The following is a 7,619-nucleotide window of genomic DNA, read 5'->3' as shown; positions in this document are numbered from 1 at the left end:
CACGAGCAAATATGAATTTCAATACAGAGAAAGTCTGAATTGAATAATTTTATCCAAAAGTAAAATAGTAAAAAAAAAAAGGTGTACAAGTCTATTTTCCGGTGTATGTAAACTTTTGGTTTGTTTAAGTTTTCAAAAAGTTAAGCCTGATTTTTTTTAGAATAAATTTGAGAATGTTGCATGAGGTGTACTTTTACTGCTCCAACGTCTCTGCCAGTGACCGCCTGGGCCTTTCAGTTTTCTCAGACTGGCGGATGGTGTAAAAGCGCTGTTGAATTCTATTGTGGGTGGCTTCTCTTCACAATCATGTTTATGTAAAAGCTTTGAATTATATGATTTTTGATCTTAGGAAGTTTTGCATGGGTAAAATTATGTTTGCTTCCAATCTGTCAACCAACCATGAAGTGGAGCTGCCATAATCCCAAAAACATGGTAGTTGTTTGTAGTTCTTTCATCCAACACATTGACATGTTAGCATTACCTTTGAGTTGAAAATTGATCTTTCTCAACCTCCTGCCTAGGGTACATGTGTGAACGGATGTTGGAAACCAGAAAGTTTGCAAATTCAAACACAACAGCCTTATCTGAATTAAGTCTACAATCATTTTAGATACAGTAGTAGATCCTTTTTTTTTCTTTAAACTTTGGACTTTGATAAGAAAATAAATTTAAAATATGCTAGTTTTAAAACTTAACATGTCTTTATTGAAATAGCCTAATTGTAGTTTTAAAATTAATAACTTATTCTGGCCTATTGACCTTTATTTTACTCGTGTCATGATGGGATTTAGCTTTTGAACCCACATGCAAGAACACAATCAGGCAGGGGAGTAAAATACAATGATGGTTTATTGAAAGAACAGGTAGTAGATAGTGAATACTGGATCAGCGGACCGGGTCGTCTTACTGTCAACAGGAGACACAGAGTTAGGAGGAGATCAGCGGTGATTTCCAGGGAATAATTGGTGAGTGCTTACTTGGAAGGTAGGTGATGTAGACGGAGTGGAGCGAAGGCAGTGAGCTTGTAGGAGAGCGGTCAGGTAGCTTCACTTGACAGGACGGCCTGGAACTAGATCCGTCAGAGTTTGTTCTCCAGGGGGTTCGGGCGTGGGTCTCCACACCCGTGGCGTCCCAAAGGGGAATCCACCGGAGATGGATCAACGAGGGGGGAAAAACGCACACACACGAGGAGTGGCGTCTGACCGGTAACACCGACAGCGTCGGGGAAACACACAGGAGGTTGATGATCCACGAAGGGGAAAAGGCACACTCACTCAGAACCCAGCGACAATGGATCACACCAGAGCAACGAGGAGGCGGCAGGATAATCTGACGAGGAAGACAACAAGGGGCTTAGACTGGAGCAGATCACAGAAGGTCTATTTCTGGAACGAATGTTACCGATGTAAGCAAACACTCAGGCGATGAGACGAAGAGGTGCTGCTGCTTATATCCGTAGTCCACGCCTCCTAAACGAGTCGCAGGTGTGAGTACGGGTTGAACCCAGGAGCTACTCAGGTGTTCTGCGTGCAGGTGCCATCTGGTGGACACCAGACGGAACAACGGTTCCATCCATGATCAAAAAACCCATTCGAAACAAAAATAAAGAAAAGACTAACAAAATAAATGGGGAAGACACAGAATCTGACAACCTGTAGTTACAGCTGATCGTTTGCTAAGATCTTTGATCTGCCCTTTGTCTGAGTGGGAAAACAAATCAGGAAAAGTTCCAGCCTTTCACACTGATCTGTGAAAGCCATAAAACAGCAGGAGTTCGGGAGAAGCTCTGCTTCCACTTTATTTAGACAAATGATGCAAATGGCTTTAGAGAGAGGGTCAGAGACAGCTCCTGGTTGGATGAGCAAAGATACACCTTATTTGAATAGATTAAATACAAGAATATAACACTTTCTACACAGATTAACAAATCAGATTTGCTCTTGCAATTCTCCAAAGATGTCTTTGCTTTTTGTTTGTCGTTTCCATCTTCTCTCAGGTAAATGTATGTGTTGTTTGTGCTCTGAGGTTTCTGATGTTTTGTGATGTGCTTTTCTGGTGATAGTATGCATCTGTCTTGAATAAATGCTGATTATTGTGACGCTGTTATCTCTGTGTGATCTCAGTCTTTGCCCACAGCATTTTTCTGAATCCGGGCATAGAGAGGATATAACGAGTCAAAAGGTTTTTAAAGTTCTAGAATTTTTCCTCTCTTAATAACTTCTAAGTATAATAGATTTATGAAGTCTTTATTCTACCCAAATTTTTAGTCACTGCCCTCATTACTGAACTCTCAAATCATGAACTAGTGATTTGATCAATAGTCAGTGTTTGTGTAATAATTTCACAGATAAACTAAAGTGTATGTGCTGTGACACTCTGGTTTGCAAAGCAATTCCTCATCTCAGAGACTTCAATTCATATTGACATGAAACATTGATGCACATCCATTATGTAAATGTGTTGTTTGACCATATCCCATAGGTAAGCTGTTGTATTTATATCTGGCAAGTGTTGAGAATAGTAACTATTACAGTAGTTGTAATGCATAGGAACTCATCAGAAAATACAATGAGATGATTTAAGTGGGAGGTAGCCAACAGAATGTGGGCAAATTTTGGTCATAAAGAAATGGATATCATCAGCATTAATGGTAAAGTTGGCAGTGTTGTTTAAAACATTCCTTAGTTGGTATAAAGAAACCAAAAGGGTCCAGAGTTACCTTCTAACAGGTAAATATGGACAAGTACAGCATAGCAATGTATGAGCTTACTGAGAGATCTGTGGTAATGTGGGGAAGGTTGGCCGTTTACCCCCGTGTGTGGAGTTGTTAAATGTTAGCTATTATTGTTAGCTTTAGTAAGCTAGCAGCTAATATAAGTTTTACCAGACATATTGGGAGTTACACGATAGTGTTGCTATCATTATTTTTGCTCTCTAATGATCTGTAACTGAACAGTTTATTACTGATATGTTAGGAATATTTATTGTCTATGTGATAATAACAGTACTGTATGTGTTGTTGAACAACAGAAAAGCTCATTGGCACTCTCATTAGCCAACAGAAATTACATAATCTGCGCTCTTCTGCTGCTTCTGTCTCCAGGTGTGGTATTCCAGTGGTTAGTTTTGACTACACTTTAGACCAGTCGTCCCCAAACTACGGGCCGCGGGTCGATCCGGCCCGCCTCCACATTTGGTCCGGCCCCCTGAACAATACCAGAAAGCATTTACATTTTTTTTCATATACTGTATTTTCTGGACTATAAGCCGCTACTTTTTTTCTAAGCTTTGAACCATGTGGCTTATATGTTGATTTTTCTTCAACCACCAGGGGGCTCTTTAGCAGGAAGTGAATCATTGGAAGTCAAAATTGGAAATAAAAGAAGAAAGCGCCCATTAAAACGTAATTAGGTTTTAATAGGGAATTGAAATTTGAGAATGTCGATCAGTTAAATCGCATTCAGGGGAAAAATAATATTTTTCGTTTTTTTAAATAATACTGGGATCATTATGAGAATTTGAGGTATAGATATTAGGATCCAGCAGATGACAGTAGTGCAACAATAATGGATGCAAACTGCTGTTGAAATCTGAAGAAGAAGGAAGCGCCCATTTTCATTTAGCACATGATAGTAGCAGACACGAAGGATCAGCACTTTTACTGTTACAGTTACTGTTCGGAAACCACCATAATCAGTTCAGTTAAATCTAAACTTGGCAACTTTTCTTTTTCCAACTGTAATAAATGTGATATTCAATTGACCTATTATGACAAAAATTTTGGGTGTCCGCCCCCCTCTGCTGCTGCTGCACCGTTGTGTAAAATCTAGAGCGGCAAAAATATCTGCAGCTTATCTGTGTATGTTTACTGGTTTTTAAAAAAAAACTTTGGGGGGGCGGCTTATAATCCGAAAAATACGGCATTTATTTAAGAATTAGTGTTATTTCCTGGATTTTTTCTGTGAAGAACCCAGAGAGGGTTATTTGATTATGCTTTCTGGAAAACAATAAATTTTTACATTTAGGCACTCCTGCAATCGTCACACTTTTTCTGTTACAAACTGACTCCAGCCCCCCACCAGAGAAGGGAAGAGTTATGTGGCCCTCACAGGAAAAAGTTTGGGGACCCCTGGTCACTGAAGGTTTAGTCTTTTGGTGATCATTTTCTGTTAACTCATGAAAAGGCTGCAAGAAAATCCCAGTCCATTTGAATCAGCAACCATTCCAACATCTCTTAAATCCTTTCTTTTCTCCATTCATCAGATACTTATAAGTAGGTACTTGCTACCATGTGATTAGCTACTCTTTCATATGTGTTAACAGGCACACGAACAAGTCCACCTACAGTTGGGAGAAGTTGTATTACCTTATATACTAAAATCACTGGTTGAACTGTAGAAATATCCTGTTCATCACCTGCTTATATTTAAAATATCGTTTCACAGACACAGATTTTAAGGCAGTTATCAATGTGAAGAGTAACTGCCTAGTTAAAACACTGTTACACAAGCAAACATGAAGAATAAGAAAAGTTTCTGACATCCTAACCAACTGGTTGACCTCGAGCAACTTCAGCCCTCTAATGATGTAAGTTTTGGTCGACAGTAACACAGCTGGCAGTAACGACACTAACCGTCAGACTAATGAGACGGTTTTCCTTCTCCTGTTGTCTGTGGATGGAGGTGAAGATGTGCTACTGACTAGTTATTCCAACCTGCAGCTTCATTAAGACACAGAGCAGTTGTGTTTAATGAGATGCGGTTGGTTGTTACTGAATGGGTCAAACTGAAGACACCAAAACAAAAGAACAGGAAATGAGGAGGAAGAACCATGTCAACAATCCAAAGAGTTGAAGAGATTCGAGGATAAGGAGCCTTATTCTATTTGTGTATTAAATCATTCTAACTTAATCACATCTGACATTGATAATCCTGAAAATGGATTTATAAGTTGTACTTCTGGAAGAACTATTTTAATGTTATCAACCCAGATTATGGCTCTGTCCACAAAAAAATCTTGTTTTTTTTAAAACCAAGTTCCAGAGTGAAAACTTAACTTTTGTGTTTCCATATGAATATGAAAAAAAAACACTCTTTTGTAAAAATGCTGACGTATTGGCCCAACTGCTGACCAGATCTGTCACCCGAAAAGCATCATGTTCAGGAAAAAAATGGCAGACTACATGATCATGGTCGTGCTGCAGGGGCAGTAAAAGAAGATAGACTTTAAAAAAGTCTATCTTTTTAAAAGTCTATCTTTTAAAAGATAGACTTTTTAAAAGATAGACAAAAATTCTACACAAAAATTCTACACAAATGTTTGTGTAGAATTTTCATTCTACACAAAAATTCCGCTTGTGCATTGCTGTTCACCATTCTTGCTTTCTTGGCTAACTTTGTATGGAGGTTTTTTGCTTATGTCCTGTACTCCATGTTTAGCACCACTTACAGGTCTGGGGGAGTAAAAGTTGTATTCTAGACTGTTCTTGTATTTCCATATGGATGAAAATATTTTTGGAACGTTCCTACATGAAATCCTTCTTTTAAGGCAATGCTGTTCAAATGAACATTGTTGAGCACCTACATAATCAAAAATCAAAACCTTCGTCATGTGTTATGACAAATGGCATCGTAGCAATTGATCAATTTAATCTTTTAAAACCTACTTGTTAAGAAATAACTTAACAACTAATGCTGTTATACCACATAGAAGTCATGAAGGGAGATGAATAACTCTGTGACTCAAATCAAAGTTGAATTTGTGTTGAATATTGCGTTGTAAAATTGTGCTTGATCAATTTACATGAAACAGCTCTGTGTTGTATATTTTGCCAATAACCCTGGTTTGAAGTGGAGGTTGAATGATTTTAAGTGCAATTTTGAATGGTATCCAGTAGGAATGCAGCATGCAGAGGGAATTTTGAGCAATAAATTAGTGATTTATTATAGTTGAGTCCTGCTTGGACTCAAGCTGGTCATTCTGTGAGCTCTGCTTGATGTTAGCTTCTACTCTGGCCTCTGAATGAAATGATGAATTATTGTTGTGAGCCAATGCTACAATATGATGAAAGAGCAAACTTTTCTTGATGTGTTATAAACTATTCTCAAACTGTGTGCCCAGTACTGTCAAATATTCTGAACTTTCTCAGAAAGCCTTGGCCTGTTTCTTGGTCCCATTAACCACACCGGCAGCTAGCCTGGTACACATCTTACTAAGATGTAATTACTGCACATTTTGGTTATTGGATTTTCTTCATCAGACGATTCTGTCAATTTTTCAAAAGGCTTTATCTCCTTGTTTTACCTTTCTGCTTTTTTTTAAGTTGCTCTAGCCAGGTGAGCATAAGAGATTCAAGAAGATTCTCTTCACTTTTGTTTGTTAAGGTACATTTTTAAGTTTGAAAACCCCAGTTGTTTAGCTAAATGCATAGTGATAAAGAGTAAATGTGGAGTTTTGGACGGTACTGTCTCTTAAGTAGGACAACATTTGTTGAACAATCTGGCACTAAGTCATCAGAAGATGGTCTCACACTCTGTGGGGTCCTGGTCCATGAATGTGACTTCTGATTGCAGCACATAATAGAAACTAAACATGGCAGAAATTTGGAAAGTATTGGTAGAAAGTAAACCTTTCAGTCACATTTATATTACTGAAAAACTGTTGCAGAGTAGCATCTTTCTGAAATTCCTTGAAAAAGGGAAATGATTGCAGTAACAAAACAAAAACGTAGAAACACGGAAGAATCTTAGTGCTTCAAATTTTGTTTCATGGTTTATGTATGAAATATTTCCTCTTTGTTCAGTCTTAAAGCGCACAATAGTTCCATTCATTTCCATGAAGTCAGAAAATATGTAAAAAAGGATAAAAAAGGAAGAAAGCAGGTACTTAAGAATGAAGTCAAAGTTACTAGCAAAGTAATAATAGAATTATATTGCTGAGGTAAAAGCTTATAAGGTTAAATGTGTTCTGTGAGCAGTAACTTAGAGATCTAGCATCCTGGCAGCCTACACATGAATGTAAAAGCTCTCTGTTGAAAGCCTGGTCTGCACATCATTCACCACCGTGGTGAGGGAATGCTCGTGACAAAAATTTGTAATTCAAACTAGAAAACATCTGCCAAAGCCTCACCCGCATTGATAGTTTGGTTTTGTTCTTCGGTTTCAATGTAGAATATTTAATTATGCTGTGTAATAATCGTAAAAAATAAAGGTAACTACTTCGCGGATTTCGCTTATCGCGGCTTACTTTTGGAACGCAACCCCTGCGAAAAACGAGGGATCACTGTACACCACTTTAAACTGGATTAGCTGAAGTATAGCGTTAATAGAGCAGTCCTTTATTCTTATTAGAGTGCGATCCCAAAGTGCAGCAGAAATTGTAATTCCAAGATTCTTGGACCATGCAAGATTTGTATGCCCAAATGAATGGCATAATAATTGAATCCAATGTTTTAAAAAAAGATTAAAGAATAAAAATTGAGATATTTTGAAAGAGGTAAATAAACTTAGGAAGTACAACCATTTTTGATAATATTAATATCACCAATTAATAACAGTGGAAGTAACCGTGAATTGTCAATCAATTTTTTGAGTTTGGGGTGTAAGTCTAAATAATTTAAT

General features: G+C 37.7%; 1 protein-coding gene and 1 long non-coding RNA gene across 4 annotated transcripts in view; both read right to left on the bottom strand.

Moving 5' to 3' along the window:
* Positions 1-7,619, bottom strand: part of LOC145555015 (attractin-like protein 1) — a 175,988-nt gene that overhangs the window by 88,862 nt on the left and 79,507 nt on the right. The window lies entirely within an intron of this gene.
* Positions 832-4,962, bottom strand: LOC103476631 (uncharacterized). The gene is made up of 3 exons (XR_001777335.2): positions 1,402-4,962; positions 978-1,329; positions 832-906 (listed from the first exon to the last, which is right to left on the bottom strand). It is a non-coding gene; the product is annotated as an uncharacterized LOC103476631 (long non-coding RNA).

Source organism: Poecilia reticulata, chromosome 15 (genome assembly GCF_904066995.2).
Source record: "Poecilia reticulata chromosome 15, P_reticulata-male-v2, whole genome shotgun sequence".
NCBI lineage: Eukaryota > Metazoa > Chordata > Actinopteri > Cyprinodontiformes > Poeciliidae > Poecilia > Poecilia reticulata.
Note: the sequence above shows the minus strand (reverse complement) of the source record. Positions and strands in the feature narration are given on the sequence as shown.